We start from the raw sequence: 24,002 nt of genomic DNA, 5'->3' as shown, positions 1-24,002 counted from the left end.
ATTCGATCCCAGGACCCTGGGACCATGACCTGAGCGGGAGGCAGACGCTTAACTGACTGAGCCACCCAGGCATCCCAGTGCACTGAATTTTTACTGGATTGTTCAGGAGTCTCAGTAGATTATCAAGGCCAAAGTCCTTGACCTGGACAGAATGGTGGCTGGCATCTCTCACTGAGATGTTTTGGCTAAGCCTAATATATCAAACATACAACTATACGTAAGATTACCTTACTTCTTGTCCAGATTTGCCACTAACATGATTTTAGGCAAACTACTTATTTCTCCTTATCTGTAATTGTGGATAATCATGCCTTCTATCTAACTTTCAGAATTGTTGCAGAGTCAAACACAGTTATGGATGTAACCATGTTTTGTAAACTTCTGGATACCAATGGAAGACCTCTTATTAAATGAAGAAAAAAGGGGATTAATTTTGTCAATATTAATTCCAACATAGCTAAATGTATGTATGTACATTATCATGTAACTATACATTTCTTATTCTTTCAAAAATGTAGAATTATTTAAAAGGGAGTTACCTAATGGTCAGGTATTTGGGAATTACTCAATGTCTTAGGCATAAATTTTCATTAAAAATTGCTTATCAAGGGACTCTTTTCTATGCATCTCATATAAATCAACAGAACCAGGAAGTTAATTCTTAAAAAATGTGAAAATTGACAAAGCTTCTAGTTTTTGTTTGTTTCCAAGGTAGAGATATAAATCCTTTATTCCTTGAAATCTGAAAAACAAGTTTAATCTTAACCTTCCTTTATTAATTTCTTCCAAAAATATTTATTGAGTATCAACTATGTCAGAGCCTTCACTGGACATAAGAGGAAAAAGGTCTCTATCCTGAAGGGCTTACAGTGGGGGTAATAAACAAATAAACAATCAGTTACAATTTAGCACAGTAAGTGCTATGTATGGTTGGGGTTTCTATGTATTGTTATGGAAGGACTACATAAGGACTCCAAACTCAGTCTTCAAGTTCAGGGAAGTCCTCCTAAATAATGTGGCAGCTTGTCTGAGCCTTGAAGACATTAAGCAAACTCAGTTATATTGCAGAAAGGAGAAAGGTCATTTATGGCAGAGAAGAAAGTATGGAGGGAGAGTGAAGTTTGGGAAAAAAGGAGAGAAAACATGGCACATTAGGAGAAATGCAAACAATTCTGTGTGATTGGCATTATGGGAGACCGGAAATGGAAGAGAGTAGAACAATAAAAAAATGAATTCAGACAATTAATCATGGACCATTTAATATAGAACTTTAGGTAAAATGCAAAGGACTCTAGGCATCTTATTCTTAATAGACACTAGATGAGATTACCTTTAGAGAGAGAACTTTGATTATGGTGTGGAGAATGTGCTTGAGTAGAAGACCGCAAGAGAGGGAGACTGATGTAAGTACTCAACTCTGAATATCCTCATTTACCACACAGAAAACAAAGACTTAAAGAGATTAGATAACTTGCCAAACACCACATGGTTTGTAACTGGTGAGCTGGGTTTTCTGCAAAGCTCTGCACAACTCGAAAACGTGTGTTCTTTAAGGACCAAGGAAACTACCTTTCATAAAAGAAATGAATGTGGCTAACCCTCAGTATTAGAGACCAGTAACAAATAAAACTGTGTAGGAAAAGCAACGACAGTCAGGTCCACATCATCAAAATCAAATACAGGGGTGAACAATTATCCAGTGAATTAAGGACCATCTGGATAATCCCAGCAAAAGCAGATTTAGTGCCTGAGTCATTCAGATAGTTGTGCAAACAATGTGCCTTGCTCTGGTGAGTAACCTGGTCATTAATATCGTCCATAGTACATTTTGCCCTGTGGCACTTTTGAAATGGACAATAGTAGCTCAGAAAGAATTAAGATACTATTCATTTCATGGAAAAGCCACATAAATAATAATGGGATCTTAATAGATTGAGAGGGTATTTTATATGTCCCCAGGAGCCGTTTCACACAGTGATATATACATGATATACATAAGCCAAATCCCACTTCAAAGAATAAAAGAAGTTCAGCAATAGCACCCTCAAATGTGTGTTTTTATATTCAATTCTTTGTCAGGTAGAAGAAAGTTTTCTGAGCATTAAAGCAATGAAAAATACTACTACAAATAGACTTATAGGTTAAACTACAGTAAGGTTACAAATTTCTGTATGTCCAAAAACATAAAAGATAAAAGACCAAAAAAAAAAGTGAAGAAAATTTTCACAGTATACAATGGATTTTTCTATTAAATGAGTTAAGAAAGCATAACTCAATGAAGAGTCAAATGAAATCCACAAATCAAGAAATACAAAGAGCCAATAAACATGAAAACATTTTTCAAAATCATTAAAAAATCATAGAAACACAATTAAAAAACCAGATACACAATTTCTACTATCAAAATAGTCACAATTTTTTAAACCACAATACCAAGTATTAATGAGACTATTGCCCAATTGGTTTATACTGAGTATTAATTTGTGCCTAAACTTTTTGCTAGAGCAGTTTGGTAACCCAAGCATTAGGAGTCTGAAAATATTTAAATGTTGACCTAGTTACACCTATGAAGTTATTATAGGAAATTGTCAGAAATGAAAAGATTAATGTATAATCATGTTCATTTCTATAAATGTGAAAAACAGGAAACAATCTAAAGACTGAATCTATATAAGAAAATAGGTGGCAACCATAAAATATACATGGTTAGTAAGAATATTAAATGAAATAAACTAATGCTTATGGTATGATGTTAAGTGGAGGAAAAAGCTAAATATAAAAGTGAATATTCGCTCTAATTCCCAATTTGCACGTTTAAAATACCTGTGTATACTCATAGAAAAAAACAATTGGGAGGGCATCTGGGTGGCCCAGTCAGGTAAACACCTGCCTTCAGCTCAGGTCATGATTCTAGAGTCCTGAGATAGAGCCCCACATCGGGCTCCCTGCTCAGTGGGGAGTCTGCTTCCCCCTCTGCCTCTGCCCCTGCTCATGATCTATCTCTCTCTCAAATAAATAAATAAAATCTTTTTAAAAAAAAAAAGAAAGAAAGAAAGAAAGAAAATTGGGAGGTTGAGAGTGGATCTCTCTGCATTGTGGAATTTTCTTTCATTTTCAACCTTTCTTGAAAGATCCTGTATTTCCTTATAATCATAAAAATGTCATTTAAATGTAATATTAAATGAGTGTACTTTTGAATGTCATTTTATACAATAGGTCATTCATACAACCATCATGAAATAATGACCTATCTTCCTCCTGCTACATTTCCAAAGTCATGTAACTAGTAAGTTCTATTCTTAGGATTTGAACCCAAGTGTTCTTGCTCCAAAGTTAGCACTGTGGATATGAAGATATGAAGTAAATCACAGTGAAAGTTGCAAAGAAGAGTATAACCAATAATGAAAATTAAAAATGTATTATGTCAGTAATATGTGGCATCTTAGATTAGAGCAGAAAGACATACATTGGGAGATTTGATGAATTGTCTACTGTACTAATCCAAGACATGCAATGACATATACACTTGTATTGGGAAAATATATGATACAAATTAGAGATCAGAATAAAAATGGATAATTTAATTACTGAATAGATAGTGGGCACTTAGAGATAGAGGAGGGAAGTCTGGAAAAAAAAAAAAAACAACTAATCACAAACCAGAAGCCTGGAAAACTGTGGTATCCTTTGCTAAAAGCCAGTATTGGGGGAAAAAAAAGTTTTTCTACCTACTACTAATAGCTATTACTTATAAGTAATGAATACAACCAAGCCCTATTTTAAATATGTTACGTGGATTATTTTATTTAATACTAAAATATAAACCCACAGAAAACTCTGATATAAGTGCTATTATAATACCCAGTTGACTTACTGACAGTCACTTATCTGCATAATGATATATAGATATTAACACAAGTAGGCTTCTTTCCAAAGCCTGTGCTCTTAGCCACCAGGTTAGTTAATTTGGAATGGCTAATGGAGGAGAGATTAGGAAAGAAATGCAGAAGAAGAATTTTGTTTCCAAAAGGATAAATTGCATCAATTGGGGGAATTCACTTGAAAACCTGAAGCAGGAAGAGGAGATAAGAGGGAGGCAAAGAAGTTTAGAAAAAGTAAGAGAAAAATTATAACATCGGATCATTGCAGTATCATAAAGTAAAATCTCAAGGAGGAGATGGAGAATATGGAAAATGGCAGTTCAAAGAGAAAGAAAAAATGAATAATAATACATCAATTAAAAAAAACAATCATTGGACTTGAAGAACTTACTGATGAATGGGTTCTTTGTTATGATGTAAACCATGACCAATTTATATATAGAAATAGATGGTGATGGGAAATGGATAGACATTGTTGTTTTCTTTTTTAATAAAGATATAACATGGCATGTTTTGTATAGAAAAGTATAAAAGGGCTATCTTTCAACTTGGTCTGTAGTTGGTCTCAAGGGGCACAGATAAGAGAGAATATATAGAATAACCTGTACATAGCCATAACCCCTATTGGAAAATTGAATCACTCTGTGGAAGGATACAGAAATGCCTCATGTCTCCCATTACTCCTCTTGGAGAAGATAACAGAGCCAAGGAAGTCTCCAAAAGTAGTTCCCAACATATAGCCTTCTATTAATAAATATATTATGCCTCAGTCATTGCTCCGAATCATTCCTTATGATGATACTTCCTCAATAAGAATCCTCAAGCCTACTTAGAACTGTGTTCAGTGTGGTGGAGTATACAAAAATATAGGTCATGGTGTTTTTCTGCAAAGTGCTTCTTTGCCTAATTAGAAGACAAATCAGACATGTATATAAGGGTTAAGCAAATAAATAAATAAGACCGAGCATCTGAATAACTGAATAACTTTGGCCTGTATTGTTACTGGTATAACATTGATCAAATTTTGTTATCAATATCAAAATCACAGGAAGCTGAAGGATTCTATTTGAGCGTAACTGCTATGCAATATAATTCATAGTAGGTTGTTGAAATATTACGGTTGAAATAGTGGAATTTTAGAAGGCTTTAGGCAAATTTCTGGTATCCTCTAAATCTTAGTTTTTTCATCTAAGAAAATGAAAAAGTTACCATCTGGATTAAATAACTTCGGGCCATGGGGAAAATAAATGCACATACATCTATAAATGAAAGTCCATGTAATGCAAATAAATATGTGAAAAAGCACACACATTTAAATATTGGATCCACAAGTAAAATTTGTACAAAGAAATAGATTAAAACTATCTAGTTTTACATCTTGCAAGGTGGATAGATCTTTTTCCCCCAGATCTCCAAATGCTACTAACTATAAGTTACCACCCAAATAAATTTACAACCCACCAACGAAGGTAGGGCATACACAAACCATTATGCTCTGATGAATTTAATAAAGTATCCCCAATATGATATGTATTTATTTGATATGTGTGTTACATTTCAGGCTGGTAAGGTTCATAGGTACATTGTAAAGCTGAAAAATTCAGGGAAATGGATGAAGATCAAATAGCACTCTAAGAATGTATTCAAATAGTATCTGAAAATACTGATATTCATGTGCGTTACAGAGACATTATTCCATGCAGAATTTCCTGAGTCTGAACACATCTTCTCTGGCTTTTCCCCCTCAATGGAGAATTTGATTCCCTTTTGCCCCTCCCACTCAGTGCTTCCAGATTGCTTCAGAAGGCCCAGGCAGCCTGCTCAGCAGCAGGCAAACAGGGCTGGGTGTGCATGAGCTATATATAGCTCCACCTTGGAGATGTGCATACACAAGCACACATACAAATGACCATGCTGCATTTGGCATGAATAAATGAGAAAAGGTTGCAGCCTTCCCCTTTCCTTTTCCCCCATCACCCCAAATTTTCAAAGCAGGGTGTCATCGATTCCCTAGAGTGATGCAGCCTCTAATTTCTCTGCAATTCTTCTGCCTACTGCTTCCAGCAATCTGACTCCGGCAGGAACCGGCATTGGGCCAACACCTACTACCCAGATGCGGTCACCCAGGGAGGCTGCCTTGCAGCCGCGGGGAGCCCATCCGGGCACAATTACTTGACTCTCTGGGAATCCCCGAGGATAAACCCGTTTTTTAGAAACTAGGCAAAAAGGTGGTTCCCCATAGACAACACCAGGCTAGGAGAGAAGAGGCGAAGGCTTCCCTGCCTCTCCCCTCCTCGGTCTGCTGCAGATAGGGGAGAAGGGCCCAGGTCTTCTCAACAGAGACGTATTTAATCGGTAAATGCCTTTAGAGTTGCGGGTTTTCTTCCCCACCCCCCACTCCTGAAAGGAGCCAGTCCTTAACAGAGGAGCCAGGGAACAAACAAGTGCTTTCCTCCCCTCGGCCCAGTCATTCCCAGTTTTTGCGGGGATGCGCTTGCTAGTCTAGACGCAAGGTACGAGGGTAAATGAGTAGGTGCAGACAGGCGTGGGGAGGAGCAGAAGCTCTACTCGGTTTAGGAAGACCGGCGGGTTCCCGGCTGCTGACATGTCTGCTCCCCCATACCCTCCCTTGCGGGTGGAGATGGCATTCCTTGGGCGCGACACCGGCCGCGGCACCGAAGCCTCTGAGAGGAAAGTTGACGAGACACAGATGGTGGCTCGGTCCCCTCTCCTAGGGCACTGCCGCCCTGCCCCGCCCGTCACCGGGGCTCCCGCACCCCTCCTTCCCAGCGCCCAGACGACCTCCATCCCAGCCCTTCCAGCCGCACTTCACGACGAGAACTGCGGCGACCTCACCAGATTTGGGGGTGACGAGGGCGGGGCGGGGCTGGGGGAAAGGGAAGAGGAAGGGAGGCAACAGTAGCATGAAAATACGCATGTTTTTTTGTGTTTTTTTTTTTTTTTTTCTATCTGCAAAGAAGGAAAAGTCCTGCCTCCTACCTGTTCTCCGCTCCTGCTCCCCTCCGCGCGGCACAGCTGGACCATAACCTACAGGTTTCCCACTTCCGCTGCAAACACCTGGGAGCGCATCTCCGCACCCGGCGCCCCTCCTAGCCTCGGCGGAGCCCTGCCTCGCTACTTGACAGCAGAAGCCGGGCCTTTTAGAGCGGTCATTGGGGCCGCGGGGAAAGGGGGGCGGGCACCGGAGAGAAATCCGCGTCTCTCATTGGATAGGCGGAATGCCACTCTCACCCCAGACCAGGGCTCCCTGCGGACTGAGATTGCTGCTAAACCTAACTGCAAAGGGTCTCTGCAGTCCCTGGCACCAAACCTGCTGCCACTGGATCAAGGACCCCTAAGAGGAGGGAAACTGGTTTGATGACTTGTCATCTGAGACCCCCAAGAGGGAGGGAAGGGCCAGGCATAACCAGACACCCAGCACTTTCCAGAGCTTCCCTGAAGGGACCATCTGCTCTGGGAGATTTGACAGGAGAAAATATCAGGAGCAGTGCCTTGATAGAGAAGCATGAACTTCAGTTAAGAATGGAGCAAAATACAGAAGTACATACACTTAAGTGAAAAAAAATCACACGAAATAAAAAGACATGAGGGTTTTGTTTGTTTCAAGTTTCCATTTTTAACTAAACGTAACATGCCAGTTTTCCCGTGGAGTAAAGGTTGAACTGTTTGTTCTGTACTGCAGAGAAACTCCAAAATATCCCCTGGTAGGAACAGTGCTTTAAATGGGAAATAACCTCTCCAGAAAGAGTAAAGGAAGGAAAGCAAGGCCAAACCGCATGATGGACTTACCTTGGGCAGTTCATTTGGTGGTAGAAGTCTTAAAATAATCACCACCAGACTAACTGATGATCAATCTGTTTCTTTCTACTGATATTAGTCCCTCATTCCTTTTGTGCTCAAACCCTGAGGCTGCAGAGGATGTATAAGCCAACCTAATCCTAGATGATCCCAAGCCTGCCTTTTAGGTGAAGGGGGCCAAGGGTAAAACAACGTTGTTCCCATCTTTCATCTCTGCCATTTGTCCAGGTGGAATCAGGAAGCTGTGGGATTCAAGGCACTTCTCAAATGGGGGAAAATGATAGAAAGATTACCAGCAAAATTGGAGGAAGGGAAGTATCTTATTTTAGTGCCGTATAAGGAAACAATCTTCTCACTTGCAGGCTGCCTCCTTTCTGCAAATAGCCATGTTCTTCATCCACCTAAATTAAGTAGTCATCTTAACCAGTGCTGAACATGACACAGCTCACTGGACACCTGTTAGCGAATATGGCATTGTTATTAAATGCTCAATAAATGTAGGCTCGTACCTTAGTGCTTATAGTTGTCATGACTATTGGCCAGACTCTACATAAAATTTTCTCTTTATAAAACTAGATGATTTGAGTTAATGTATTTGGAAGTGGGAAGGGACCCTAAAGATAACTTACAGAGAGCAATACATACAGTTTTTATGCTGGGAACCCACTTACCCCTGAATGGGAATAACTAGAAATATAATGGCAAGTTTCAAAACCAATCAGTCATGTTTCTATGTAATATGCCATTAGTCTTGCATCTCCACTCCAGGGACCCACACCAGTTGGACAAATCATGCATTACTTAGTGCATCTACTGAGCACTTATTCTGTGCCATGCCCTGTGTTAGGTGTTAGGGAACTAAACAAGAATAATCCATAGAACATTTTTAAAAGGACTCAGGAAGCAATGAAGATAGTAAAATATTATAGTGAGGAATATGTATTTTCAATGCTAACATCTTTTGATTCCTAAGCCTAAGTTATTTTGAATAACAATGAACTCTAGCAGACCCTCCCCTAGATTTAAGCAGTGAGGAGAAAGTGAAGTATCAAGGAAAGAAACTGAACATTGAGGTTGGCACAAAAGTTGAAATTGGAAGTGAAAAGAATACTAAAGAAACCTCTGCTATCCTCATTCTTTCATTCCTCAATTCATTTATTTTTCAACAAATATTGTTATTGTAAATATAATGATGAATAAGGTAGGCTAGCTCTCATGGAGCATATTGATCTTTCAAACAGACAATGTGACTTTGCATATTTACTGATATAATTACAGCTCACACATACACAATTTGAGAACAGTATTATGAGGATTATAATTTCTATCTGGGCATCAGGCACCTCATATATTTTCTGATAAAACAGACTATCTCCAGGTTATTGGTAATTATCTGAGAGAGCAAAACCTGTACAACTGTTCCCAGAATACATATATTCTTATATATGAATATATCAAAAGTATCTGCTACAGTGCATTTTGCATTTTTCAAATCACTTTTAGACAAAATTCCCTTTTCCTTAAGTAAGCAGAAGAGTTATTATTAGCTCCATTCACAATTGAGGAAATTGAAGTAGTCAAGGAAATGTATTCCTTTGAAAGTAAAGGTAATTAAAGTATAGTTATGTATATAATGTTTGGTGTATAAGAGACATTCAGTAATTTAAGGATGAATATATGGTTTATAAAATGTGAGAATTTAAAGAACTTTAGAAACTCTCAGTTTCCACCATTATTCTGTGGAGAGACTCAATTATTATAATTAGCTCAGGATCACGTACCTACTTAGAAGCCAAGATGAGTCTAGAACCCAGATCTTAGGGCTACTCCTTCATTATTTTTTCACCACAATGAACAATAATTTTGGTATCTCTTCCAACAGAGTTCTTGCCCCTTTTCCTCCCTGAACCACACAGCCTTTTGAAATTTTCAAGACTGACCCAACAGTGTACTCATTTTCCAGCATCTATAAAAATATATGAGAGCATGCCACTTTAACTGGAAATTAAGCAGGACATAATCAGTAGCTGAGACTAAGTTTGCTTGTCAGTTGGGGGTCTGCCTCATAAGATAGGGATCAGAGTAATTGGGGCTGGTATCATCAGGTATACAGAAAGCTGATGGAAATGGGTGGCTAGTTAGGTAGATTGCCTCTAGCACATACTGTTCCTAAAGTAAGAAAGAGGAGAACAGCAGAAAGTCTGAATCCTGGCTATCTGACAGCCTGGTAAAGAACCTATTTGCAAAACTCTAAAACAAACAATAGGGAAAAAAAAAAGAAACAGTAGGAAAATTTTGCCTGGTTCTCTGGCTGGCTCTGATTGCCTCATCACTCGCAGAGTTCCCCAGCACAATGTACTGGGTATTACATTGCTAAACTTCCCTTGGCCCTACTATTGAATTCTCCTGCCATCCATCCCCTCCTTCTTCCACCCTGCATTGGCGCTTTTTCTTGAAACATTCCAATTTCCTCCAACCAGTGATTAAATCTTACAGCAGCAGCGCAGTTTCCACAGTGTGTATTCCTTTTCTTTCTCCTCCGCCCCACCCACCGTTTCCTCACTCGGAAGCTGCCCAGAATGGTTGAATGCATAGCCTGTGGTAGCAAAGAAAGGGGAGAATAAGAAAAAAGGGGCTTTTCCAATCGAAATTTCAAATGAAACTAAACGGAGCAGAAAGACAACAGAGGCTCTGCCCACTAGTACGAAGATTGTCATGCTAAACCCAGTATGCAGCATCTCAAAGAAGATCACATCAGCCCACTGACCTAGCTTTTACATAGCCAATAGGGAATGATTGCGAAGGGATGCACACACACACACACACACACACACACACACACACACACACACACACCCTGCACCATGTGGCTGGAAGAAGAGGCGGGGAAGATAGTTTTCAAATAGTGAATACTGGAAATACACTCGACAGTAGCAGTTTGCTACTCACCCGGGGCCACTGCAATATTTTTGGAGATGAACAGTAGGATTAGAATTCCTTTTGTTTTGTCAGTGACTGTTGTGCACCACAAGGGCAGATTTATAGAAAAGCCACTGATATTACTGATATTACCAGGATGTCGTCACACAGATTCCATTGTTTCACAGTAGAACCCACTATTTCTCGTTAATATTACCCCATTTGCATAACAGGAATCAACCTGTGATATAACAAAAAGGCATGTTACTCCTTAGTCAGCCAGTATGTCCTCAAAATTCTTTCAACTCATGAAACTCATGGGGAAGGACAATGCTCAATTCAGTTGTTAAATTGGAGTTTGGTCTCTGTTACTCACGGAGAGTAGGTAGTCAGTTATTATTAGTGAACTCCATTGTCAACCTTAATTAACATTTCCTTTCCCTTCTTTCCCAATAGCCACCTAGAAACACTGAAAATTTCATTTTCTGAGTACATCTTTTAAATTATGAATACATTCACATCTGGAGTGCACATGGGATGAGACATTAGAAGACCTTTGTTCTACTCTGATCTAGTAAATAGCTAAGAGGCTAGGGATAAAACTGTAATACTCAGTTTCCTAGAGCATAAAATGAGGGGCAGAATGACACAAAACTATTTACTAATAATATGGTACCAGCATTTTTATAAAAGGTCATCTACCCAAATATACACCCTACTCCCCAAAACAACCAAAAGAAGCAAAGGGAGAGGTACAGAAGAAATAATTTTCCATTTCAACCAAATTTTCAAGTTTATTGGCCTAAAGTTTTTCATAAAATCCCCTTTTTGTGTGTTTAATATCTATTAGATCTGTATTTATGATCCAATTATCATTTTCAATGTTGATAAATTGTGGGGTTTTCCCCTTATTAGTTTTCCAGTGTTTAGAAATTTTATTAATCATTTCAAATATCAATTTTAGCTTTTTAATTTTTCTGTAATATGTATGTGTTTTCTATTTTATTGATTGCTTCTCTTACCTCCATTATTTCCTTCCTCTTACTTTACTTACTTTACTTACTTACCAGAAAACAGAGTTATAGATGACAAAAGAAAGAAAATGAGACAGGAATGTCCCAGGAAGGAGACATCCAGAAAGGGAGAATTGTCAGTTCAGAGTATAAACCCTACCCAAATTTTAAACTGACTCCTAAACCATATATACACAGGACAGACTCCAAGCAGGACTCCAAGCAGTACAGATAAAGTTAAAAGAGTTGTAATAGGATAAATAATGGCCCCTTACTCTCTGGAACCTGTGAATGTTGCTTTATATGGCAAAGGTCTCTGCAGAAGTGATTAAGGATCTTGAGATCAGGAGATTATCCTGGATTATCTGGCTAGGTCCTAAATGAGATCACATGTATCCTTATAAGAGGCAGGCAGAGAGAAATTTTACTATACACAGAGCAGATGGTGATGTGAAGACAGAGCAGGGAGAGATTTGAGGATGCTGGCCTTGAAAATTAGAGTGATGCAGCCATATGCCAAGGGACCCCTGCAGCCACCAGAATCTGGAGGAAGCAAGGAATGGATTCTCCTTAGGGCCTTTGGAGGGAGGGTGGCCATGCTGGGCCACCTTGATTATGGCCCAGTGATGCTGATTTGGACATTCCAGACTCCAGAACTGTGAGAGAATATTTTTTATTGTTTTAAGACATTTTGTTGATTTAAGTGAGAGGATAAATTTAGTTGTTTTGTTGTGATAATTTGTTACAGCAGCCATAGGAAACTAGTATAAGAATTTAACAGAGATTTCAACTCCTGCCTGCCACAGGGGAGACAGGCTTTGGAATTAGAGTACATCCAAGTTAACCGCCTTCTAAATGAACAGATGAAACATATTCATACTCTTCAAAAAGACATAACGGAATCTATAATCTCTACAGTGTATCATTGCAATGTCCAGGATATAATCTAAAATTACTATACATACCTGCCTCCCCCTACTGCTGCCTGCCTCTCAAAAGAAAAACAAAAACAAACAAACCAAAAAAATGAGATTTATACTTAAAAGTAAAGGCAGATATGATAGGAGACAAGGATTTTAAAACTGCTATTATAGTTATGCTCAAGAGCAAAAAGGAAAATTTGTCAATAATGGATATTTTCCCAGGTAAATTGGAAATCTACACACAAATCTTAATCCTAGAATCTGTTTCCTGGGTAACTCAACACAATTTAATAAATCATACATACTCATTATATAACAAACATATTTAAAAAAAACTAGAAGATATAATAGTTGGAAAGAAATCTACCCAGAAATTGATAAATTATTGTTTGATATTATTAATTTACTAAGCTTTTGTAACTATAAATTTTCTCTGAATTTTCATGGATGTTCCAATAAAAGCTGACTAGTTTCAACTACACCCAAATGTTTTGGTTTTTTATAACCCTTCTCCTCCTGTCTCTTTTTCAGCAATTATTGTTTATATCTCTTTTATTTTCAACATCCATTTTTCTAGACTTGCCCTTATTATAAATGTATGTTCAAATCTCCCTCACATAAAATTACTCTGACCCTGAATTTCCCTCTAATTATAGTACAAGACCCTGAGAACTGAAAATTTTCCACTGTGGCCCTTACATGTTCTTATCACTTTCCAATTCTCTCCTGGGTTTCTTTCGAGTTCTGTAAGAACTCTAAAGCTCCTTCCCCAAATTCTCTTTCTCTGTATCTCTCTCCTTTTCTCTCTCAATGTTGATTTTATGTAGAATTGTGCTCATTCTTAACCCTCTTATCACTTTACATTTTCTCCTATATGATATTATGAGTTCTTTTGGTTCCAACTTCTTATATTTTTAAAAAAATCTCCATCTCCAACCTTGGATCTACTCTGCACTGCAGACTCATAAGTTCATTTCTGTACTTGGATGATTCAAAATCATGTCAAACTTAAAATGTCCAAAACTGAAATAATCACCTTGGTACAAGTTACAAAGGAACGTTATGAAAAGAGAAACTTAATACACCTGGGAGAGGAAAAGGAAATAGAGATGATGTTTAAGTATATTCTTACAGGAAGAATTATCAGTATATAGAACTTAAGACAACATTCCTAATTAGAACAAAGTGTGAAAGATATAATGTAAAATATCAAGGCATGCTCAAAGATTGAGATATGATTATGATTAAAGCATAAGCATAAAGAGATTGAAAAACAGATTGGAAACTCCATTGGCCTCTTCACTATTCCCCAACTGAGGCACACTCAATCATAGAACTTTCATTCTTGCTGGTCTCCCTTCCTGAAATACTTTCCCTCAATTCCTGTGTGAATACTTTTTTCAGATTTTTATTAAAATGTTACCTTCTCTATTAGCCTACCCCTGATCATCTCACTTAAAATTGACATCCCCCCACTGCAGAACTCCCATTTCCATTTCTTCCTCCTTATTTCTCCATGGTGCTTTTTATCAACTACGATACATTTTTTTGTACTCATTTAGTTTATTGACTATCTTGACTACCCTATCTTCCCCTTGGAATTTGAGTTCCACTGTGGCTTAAATTGATTCTCTTTTGTTCACTTCTGTATGCTTCTTTGATAGAACAAATAGTCCGTGGGGCAAAATAGGTACTCAATAAGTATTTGTTGACTGTGAAAAAGAAGGGATTGAAGAATTAGGAACCCAAACAAAACAGAGTACTCATAATGCCATGCCTTTTGCTTGACTCTGTCTTCATACTTGTTCTCTGAACCTGGGGTCTACTCCCCTCTCTTCCCTACCCAGAATGTTTCCAACCAGGTAAACTTGTTTATCCTCTAAAACAGTGTTAGCTGGTATTTATTTTGTGAAACTCAAACTCTCCTCACACACCCACACCCAGATAGTCACCACTAATTCTGTACTTTTATATTTTACACATATATTTATTATTCTAATATTACATTTTATTGTATGCATTTTTTGGTATAGCTCTCTTTTTTTAAAGATTTTATTTATTTATTTGACAAAGAGATAGAGCCAGCGAGCACAAGCAGAGGGAATGGCAGTGGGAGAGGGAGAAGCAGGTTCTGCACTGAGCAGGGAGCCTGACACGGGGTTGGATCCCAGGCCCCTGGGATCATGACCTGAGCTGAAGACAGATGCTTAACCACCTGAGCCACCCAGGTATCCCTTGGTATATCTTTCTTTGTAACAAATAAAAAGTTCCTTGAAGACAAGGACTATATTTGGTTGGTTGGGAATTCTGGTGAGAACTAAAAAAATCTGTTACTGCCCTCTCCTTCTTATTACATGTTATCTTAGAAGCATTCAGAGAAGGTGACATATGAATTACATCTTTAAAAACAAATAAATTTAACTAGAAAGAGGGTAAGGAATAACAAAGATACAGTTTTATTCATGAGAGTTAAAAATTACATGACTTTTTTAGTTTACTTATATTTGAAATGGAAAGCATAGATTTTTTTTAATTTTTTTATTGTTATGTTAATCACCATATATTACATCATTAGTTTTTGGTGCAGTGTTCCATGATTCATTGTTTGTTCATAACACCCAGTGCTCCATGCAGAACGTGCCCTCCTCAATACCCATCACCAGGCTAACCCATCCCCCTACCCCCTCCCCTCTAGAACCCTCAGTTTGTTGGAAAGCATAGATTTTTGAGGATCACGTTAACAGTTACTATGGAAAGAATGGCTATCGCTTTTTTACCTTAATGTGGTATTAACTTAAAGGTTAATTATAAGAAATATGAAAATTTGCTGACAAAACATAGAAAATTATAAATCCACCTGAACAAGTAGAGAATATGTAAAATTCAAATTTGGGGACTCTGAAATCTTGCTTGTTTCTGAAGAAAAGGAGATCAGAAATGCCATTCCATTAATCTTGTTGCCCTTCCTTTGAGTATTCAGTATTCAGAGGAACATGTAGCACAAATATCTCAGTACATAAGGAATGCACAAAGCACAGTTTAAGAAGAAAGCATTACCTACCACCAGTAAATCTGAGCTTTATTCTGCCATCCAATTATCAAATTAGAAGCAATACTTAATAAAAGAAAATTTACTCTAACCTTTATATGGACATAATCTTTTTCTTTTTTCAAAAATCTGTACCACTTGACATTGCAATAAAATTGGCTGAAAGCCTGGATTCCGCTCCAGCTGGTTGTCTACCTGAAGAAAGTTGACATATATTTTTTCAAATATATGTCAATCATGTATACATGACTAGAAACTGCTTACCCTACCTTTTCAGTTTACCTGAATGCCTGAATTTTTTCTATGTTGCTATTGCTGTTACAACTTTATTAGTCACTCTAGCTTAAGTGGGTATTTCTTATACTACCAAGAATTCTTTTGTTCATTAGCAAATTTCCCATAAGAAGGCAAAGAAATAGGACATGGTTCAGGTCAGTTACAAAAGGAAAAAGAGACTACAGTGGTTCATTTGGACTGTAGGCTTGAAAATGATATGAAAGCCTGGAGTTTCTCATGTGTTACACAATTCTTTGGAGAGGATGTTTGCAGAGGTCAACAGGATTGATAGGAAATACAAAGCTGTTGACACAAGGATTACTTCATTCTGGGATGGTCTCTCACTCTGAAAAATATCTGAATCCCCTCCTGTTTAAGTCCTCCCCCCATTTAAAATTCTCTAATGGAGGGGCCTGGGTGACTTAGTCGATTAAGTGTCCCAACTCTTGATTTCCGCTCAGGTTATGATCTCAGGGTTCTGGGATTAAGCCCTGTGTGGAGCCTCGAGTGGGCTCCATGTTCAGCATGGAGTCTGCTTGAGATTCTCTCTCTCCCTCTCCCTCGGCCCTCCCCCATCTCTCTCTCTCAGATAAATAAATGAATAAATCTTAAAATAAAATAAAATTCTCCAATGGCCTTGCATTACATTTTGAATGTCCAACTCTTTCCACTTTAAGTGATCTGGCTCCTACCTACCTCTCAGACCTTATCTCAAACCACTCAGCTCTTTGCTCACTATGCTTCAGCCTTAATTGGCCTTGTGAACCTCTAATGCCAAACTCAGCACCATTCCCTTTTTTCTAAAAGGCTCTTCTGGCTCTTTTATGATTATATTTCTATGATTTTTCAACTCTAATCTTACACATTACCTCTCAGAGAACACTTGGTGACGACATGACTGGGCATATTACAGTAGGAGCCACTGCTCTTGGGTCATCAGCTGAATCCTGACAACACTGTGAAATTAAACCATAAATTCAATCAGGTGCAACAAAAGAAAATAGAAACTTCCTACCAGTCTCCTGTTTAGCTTTTTTTCATTCCTCCTTCCTCCTTTTGTGATCATGCTACAGTGTATCAGCAACAGTTCTTGCAACATTAAATGCCAATTTGTTTGGATTATTTTCCCAACATTCAATTAGATGCTCAATTCCAAAATGTAGACGCCATCCTCCATTCTTCCCTTTCCCTCACTCACCAATTTAATCTATTAATAATTCCTATTAACCATCCTCCAGATCATATTCTAATGTATCACAGTGCTGCCACTTTGATCAAAGCTACCATTCCCTTTTTCTAAGCTTAGTGCAATAACCTGATCATTGGTCTCCATCCTTTCATTCCTAGCTCTTTGTCAAATCACCCACTCTTAAATCAGTCATTTAAGAACAGGAATCAGTTTAGATCACTCACCCATCAAATGCTTTATAACGACTTTTCATTATGGTTTGAATGTCCAACTTTTCCATTATCAAGTCTGTCTCCTCCCCACCTCTCTGACCTCATCTCAAACCACTCAGCTCTTTGTTTACTAAGTTCCAGCCACTCTGGCTTGATTCTGTTCCTCAAATGTGCCAAATTCAGTCTGTGTTTCCTTTTTCTTTTTTCTTTTTTTTTTCCTTCCACTCAGACTGTGTCCTCTTACTCCCTGGAAGGAGAAGAACGATCGTCAATGGCAATAGACAATTGTAGAAGCAACACATAGAGCCAGGTTCACACTGAGGAGAGAACACTGCGCCTCCTCCTCATGGTTTCAGGTACTCTACATTCAGAGAAACTTCTCTAGTAACAAACCATAGACATGATCCCTGAAAGCATAGTCTTTGTTGTTCCTTTTTTCTAAAAGTCTTCTCCTGGTTCTTCCTATGATTGGCTTTCTGTGATTTTTCAAGTCTAATCTTAAGTGTCACCTCTCACAGAAGACTCCTGTGACAACACTCCTAACCTATATCCCCAACTCAGATTCTCTATCATATCACACTATTGTTTTTCCTTCAGAGCCCTTGACTGTGAGACATAATATTTGGCATTTAAATGTTTGTCTGTATATCTTTTTCTTCTCTCTATAGAATATAGGCTCCATGAGAACAAGATGCCAGCTGCCATATTAACTACTATCTCCCCAGTGCTAGAACAGTGCACGGCACATAGTACTGCTCAACAAATATTTTAGAAATACTAAATGGTAATTATGACACGTGACTTTTTTTTTTTTAATATCCATGGCAGGCCATAAAGGATCAGTGAACACTGTTGGTGAGCACTCACACAGTCCAGACTGATAACTCCCTCTGGATGTACTGTCCTGTAGAGTTGTCCATCTGGACTCTCCAGAGCAGGCTGCTCGGTTTTGTGACTGGGGCAGTTGGTGGGCTCCAGAGAGTTAGCACTCCATTGCTACAGTACATCTAAGAAAAGCTTTCTGACATTTTTATATCAAACAACCTGGTATTTTATTTACTAGTGGTGTCATTTCCTAATTCCTTCAAATAATTGAAATAGCCTCATAATTTCTGATTATGTATCCAAACTTTCACTCCCCCATAAAGACTAAATTTCCCTAAACTTGGAGTAAAGATAAGCTTTACACCAAAGGGAAGAAAGGAATACCTGGAAAACTACTCAATTAAACCACAAATAGACCAGATTAAGCAGCACGATTACAAGATTGAGTCCAGAGATACTAACTCTAATTTATTTCTGTTATAAATTAATGAAAAACATTTCTTGAAACATACTAACTTATTCAGAGAAAGACACATTCCTAGGAGAATAAAATGATATTACTATGCTACAAAGAAATGGAAATTTTCAGAATATAAATCTGCCGACTGAGAGGCTTGTCTTGCTAGGACAGTACACATGGAGACTTTGCCGTGTATTTTCTAATATTGTTTCAATTTCAAAACACCTTTATAGGTAAAACTTCACGTATGGAGGATAACAATGATTGCCTGAATGTCAATACCTTCAAACCTTACCCCCCAAAACGTTAAGAGCAACAAGGAAGGCAAATCAAGCCACATGTGACCCAAATCTTCAGCATTGCTAGAAGAGAAAAAATATCAACTTCAAATTATTTGTAAGTAAATAAACAAATAAATACCAAATTCCAGAGTTCTCACTGATACTGCCTGCCTGTGTTGTGTCTGAAGAGTAAGAAAAGGGAGGCTAAAAGATTTTGGTGTGGGGCACCCGGGTGGCTCAGTCGGTTGAGCATCTGCCTTCGGCTTGGGTCATGATCCAGGGCTCTGGGATCGAGCCCCGAATGCGGCTCCCTGCTCAGCGGGAAGCCTGCTTCTCCCTCTCCCGCTGTCTCCTGCTCTGCCTACTTGTGCTCTCTCTCTCTATCAAATAAAGAAATAAAATCTTTAAAACAAAAAAATTCCTTGGGGAACAGTACACAGATGAGGTGCAGGAAAAGCACCCTAGGAAAAACAGAATTCAGCACCAAAATCCAAATAGTGGTCTGAATCTGGAGCCTGCTTCTCCCTCTGACCCTCCCCCCTCTCATGTACTCTCCCTCTCTCATTCTCGCTCTCTCAAATAAATAAATAAATCTTAAAAAAAAAAACTATGGTTTGACAAACTGAAAGAGGTGAGTCTCAAACCAGGAATCTTGTCCATCAGATGTTCAGAAATAGAAAAAAAGTCAAATTTCATACACAGCTATTGAAAGAACAAAATACAAACGGAGAATCAAAGATTTCAGTTGAGAAAATTCTCCTCAAACACACACACACACACACACACACACACACACACACACACAACTAGAGAAAACTGCAACACAGCACTTGAATCAGAATTTTAAATCCTCAAATGCAAATTTAAAGGTATTTTTTTTAAGTAAGAATTAGGGGTGCCTGTGTGGCTCAGTTGGTTAAGTGTCTGCCTTTCACTCAGGTCATGATCCCAGGGTCCTGGGATCCAATCTTGCATCTGGCTCCCTGCTCAGCTGGGAGTCTGCTTTTCCCTCTCCCCCATGTTCGTCTCTCTCTCAAATAAATAAATAAAATCTTTTAACAACAACAACAAAAAATAAGAATCAAAAATTTAAAAATTAAGAATAGAAATGGTCCCCAAAATAACGAAACAAAACTCTCATAGGAAGAAAGCAACAAGAGTTTAGTTAGCTCAAAAAAGAAATTTAACAAAGATATAAACCATTTCTTTTTTTTTAAGATTTTATTTTCTTATTTGACAGAAAGAGACATAGTAAGAAAGGGAACACAAGCAGAGGGAGTGGGAGAGGGAGAAGCAGGCTTCCCGCTGAGCAGGGAGCCTGAGGTGGGGCTAGATCCCAGGACCCTGGGATCATGACCAGAGCCAAAGGCAGATGCTTAATGACTGAGCCACCCAGGCGCACCAATATAAACCATTTCTAAAAAAAGAATAAATTACAAAATGCTCAAGGGATAATAAATCCAAATGAAAATTTAATGAGGGCCATTGAAGGAAGGAAGAAAAACAATCAAGAAAATAAAATGAGATAAAGAAATAAAAATGATTAAAGAGATGGTAAAGAAACAGAAGGCAAGCTAAGAAGGCCCAGTGTGCATATAACTAGAGTTTCCGAAAAGCAAAACAATCTAATAGCAGTAATATTTAAAACTGTAATCCAACAAAGCTTTCAAAACACAGCTAAATTACATACTGAAAGGGCCCCTTGTGTACCTTGGAAAGTTGACCCAGAACAATAAATTCTCAAAATCTTAGTAAAACTATCAGTCTTTAGAGACAAAAACAAAATCATCAGGATTCCTGGACAAAAACATTAAATAATAAAAATTTAAAAATTACACTGGTGCCGGGACTTTTCAGGAGCAAGGCCGCAGTGTAATGGCATTTCAAAAAATCTAAAAAAAGTGTGAGCCAAGGATTTTATATCAGTAAGTATCAAGCCTATAAAAATGAACAACTTTGAATGAGAAGCAACTCAAGATACACTGTAACCAGGAGCTCTTCATGAAGTTTCTACTGTAAGATGAACTCAGTGGAAAACAAAAGACAACTGGGAAGCTTCTACAAAAGGACAGAAGATGAGCATTTCATATACTTAATTGTAGAACTAATACAGGGTTAAATGTGGGTTTTGATATATGAGGGAAAATAGTATGTAAACATCATATGTTCTGTGAAAAAATATAATGCAACTAGTAAATGGAAGGAGAAAATGGGATTAGAGCATTGGCTGTTGTAAATGTAATGGATGGGAATCAAAGGACACCATTTACATTTCACAAATGGCAGAGTGAAACATTAAGTAAGAAATAAGGTGATTAAAGGCACTATAAAAGGTATACATGAATAGGTATACGTGACTAAAACATAAGACAAAACTCCCTCAATATCAAAGAAATGTTAAATAAAGGAAAGAAGCCTTAATAAATACAGAAAGAGGTAAATACAGAAAGAGGTGCAGTAAATACAATACATTAGACACAGTAATTATAAAATAATGTTAAAAAAGCAACATATCAAGCATAATAATAAATGTGAACAGGCTTCACTTACATATCAAAGGAAAAGGTTTTCAAATTGGCTCCTAGAGCAAACCCAGCTCTGCTGTGTGCAAGATACACACTGAAAATGGTAACTCAAAAGTTTGAAAACTAAAGGCAAGGGCAAAGACATACTAAGCCAATGGGAACAATAAGGAAGCGGGGCTTGTGTTTCTTTTTTCTTTTTAAGAATTTATTTATTTATTTGAGAGAGAGAGAATGAGAGATAGAGAGCACGAGAGGGAAGAGGGTCAGAGGGAGAAGCAGACTCCCCACCGAGCAGGGAGCCCGATGTGGGACTCGACCCTGGGACTCCAGAATCATGACCTGAGCCGAAGACAGTCGCCCAACCAACTGAGCCACTCAGGTGCCCTTGTGTTTCTGACATCAAAGTAAAATTCAAGCCAAAAAACATGAAATGAGAACAAAAAGGGCATTTTAAAATGCTAGAAGCCACGTTTCACAAAGAGATAATAAAAGTTATACCTATGCACCAAATAATACTGTAACCATTTATTGAAAACAAACCAGGAGAGATAAAAGATGAAATAGTAACATTAAAAATAGGAGATTTTGACACATTATTTTCAGCTCAAGACAAATCAAATTTAAAAATTCAGGCTAAAGAAAATCTAAATAACAAAATGAACAATATAGAATGTACGGGGATATATCAAACACTATACAGCAATATGGAGAATATGTTTTCTTCTTTAATGCACATAAAATATTCACAAAAAATTAACCATACATTAGGTCACGAAGAAAGCATCAGTAATTTCTATATTAGAAGCAATTACAACAACACTCCGATTGCAATGCAAAACAACTGAAAATTAAAAGAAATTTCACATGGAAATTAAAAACCCTAGTCTATTAAATAAAGTGGAAGAGGAAATACCATCATAAGTTACAAAACCTCTGAAAAAGGAAAGATAACTAAAACAATACGTTGTAGAATCTGTGGGGTATATTTAAAGTAATGATCAGGGGAAAATTCAGGTTTAGACATCTATATCAGTGGTCAGAAAACTAATCCCTGGGGCAAACCCAGCTCAATGCCTGTTTTGTATGACCTGCAAAAACAGTCCAGCTTATTTAGTTATGTATGTCTTATGGCGGCTTTTGCACTTCAACTACAGAGTTGGATAGCTGTGACAGAGATTATATGGCTCACAAAACCTAGAATTTATACTATTTATAAGACCTTTACAAAAAAATTTGCTGCTTTTTACTCCAGAGCAGTAGAAAGATAGTTAAAAATTAAATAAGTTCCCAACTTAAAAAAGTCATAAAAAGTAAGCCAAAATAAGCACAATGAAGAAATAATAATAATAAACACAAAGATTAGTTAGGTAGGGAAAAGAAAATCGTCTATTAAATTCAATCAAAATTTTAGGGCACCTGGGTGGTTTAGTAAGTCAAGTGCCTGCCTTCAGCTCAGGTCCAGCTCTCTGCTCAGCACGGAGTCTGCTTCTCCCTCTCCCTCTGCCCCTCCCCCGGCTTGTGCTCTCTGCTCTCTCGCTCACTCTCTCTATTTCTCTCTCTAAAATAAATAAATAAAATCTTAACTAACTAAATTAATTAATTAATTAATTAATCAAATCAACATTTTAATCTTAAAGAAAGTAAAAAAAAAATAGACCAAATGCTAGCTAAATGAATTTTTTTTTAAAAGGGAGAAGAAATAACATGGAAGAAATAACTATTGATACAGAGAGAGAAATCTATATTATATTATGTATGTAATATAAGATAATTAGAAACAAATTTTGCATACCTGAATAAAAAATGGAAGACATAGATAAAATCAATAATTAATAATTCATTAGAAAAATAAAATTTGTCAAAATTGTCTGGCAGACAATAGAATAATTTCTGTAAAAGATACAGTGAAAGATCAAAGTAAAAAAAAAACCCAAAACAACAAATAAGGAGAAACATTTTTTGCAACATCTATCAACAGACAAATGGATACTATACCTAGTATATAAAGAAGCATTTTTTTATCTAGGTAAAGAAAAAAATCAAAATTCTATAGAAAAAATGGCAAAAGACATGAATATAGATGAATTCACAAAAAGCATGTGATCCTTAAACACATGAAATGGCATTCAATGTTATTTATAATAAAGGAGATTTAAATTAGAATCTCACTAAGTTACCTTTTCTCACAATAGAGTGATAAAAATTCAAAAGCTTAATAATGCACTCTGCTGGCAAGGCTGTGGGGAAACAGGCACTCTCATGCATTGCTGTGGGAATGCAAAATTGTACAACTCTTCTGGAGAATTTGGCAATAGCTAACAAAATTATATATGCATTTACATTCTGTACCAGAAATCCCACCTCTACGAAGGTATATTTGGAACAGTGTGAAAATATATGTTGCACATTATTTGTGACACAATATTGCAAATTACTTAAATGCCCAAATAGAAGGCTTGGTCTACTAAACTACACCCACAGACTTCGTAGTTATAAAAAGAATGAGGAAGCGTGCCTGGGTGACTCAGTTGGTTGAGCGACTGCCTTCAGCTCAGGTCATGATCCTGGAGTCCCTGGATCGAGTCCTGCATCAGGCTCCCTGCTCGGCAGGGAGTCTGCTTCTCCCTCTG

General features: G+C 37.6%; 1 non-coding gene across 1 annotated transcript; it reads right to left on the bottom strand.

Annotated features, from left to right (window-relative positions):
• Positions 1-17,501: 17,501 nt before the first annotated feature.
• On the bottom strand, positions 17,502-17,704 carry LOC114224132 (small nucleolar RNA U3). Its single transcript, XR_003612326.1, has one exon. It is a non-coding gene; the product is annotated as a small nucleolar RNA U3 (small nucleolar RNA).
• Between the last annotated feature and the right edge of the window lie 6,298 nt (positions 17,705-24,002).

This window comes from Eumetopias jubatus, unplaced genomic scaffold (genome assembly GCF_037043125.1).
Source record: "Eumetopias jubatus isolate StellerSeaLion01/CBP00866 unplaced genomic scaffold, mEumJub1_p1.0 scaffold_8, whole genome shotgun sequence".
Taxonomy (NCBI): Eukaryota; Metazoa; Chordata; class Mammalia; order Carnivora; family Otariidae; genus Eumetopias; species Eumetopias jubatus.
Note: the sequence above shows the minus strand (reverse complement) of the source record. Positions and strands in the feature narration are given on the sequence as shown.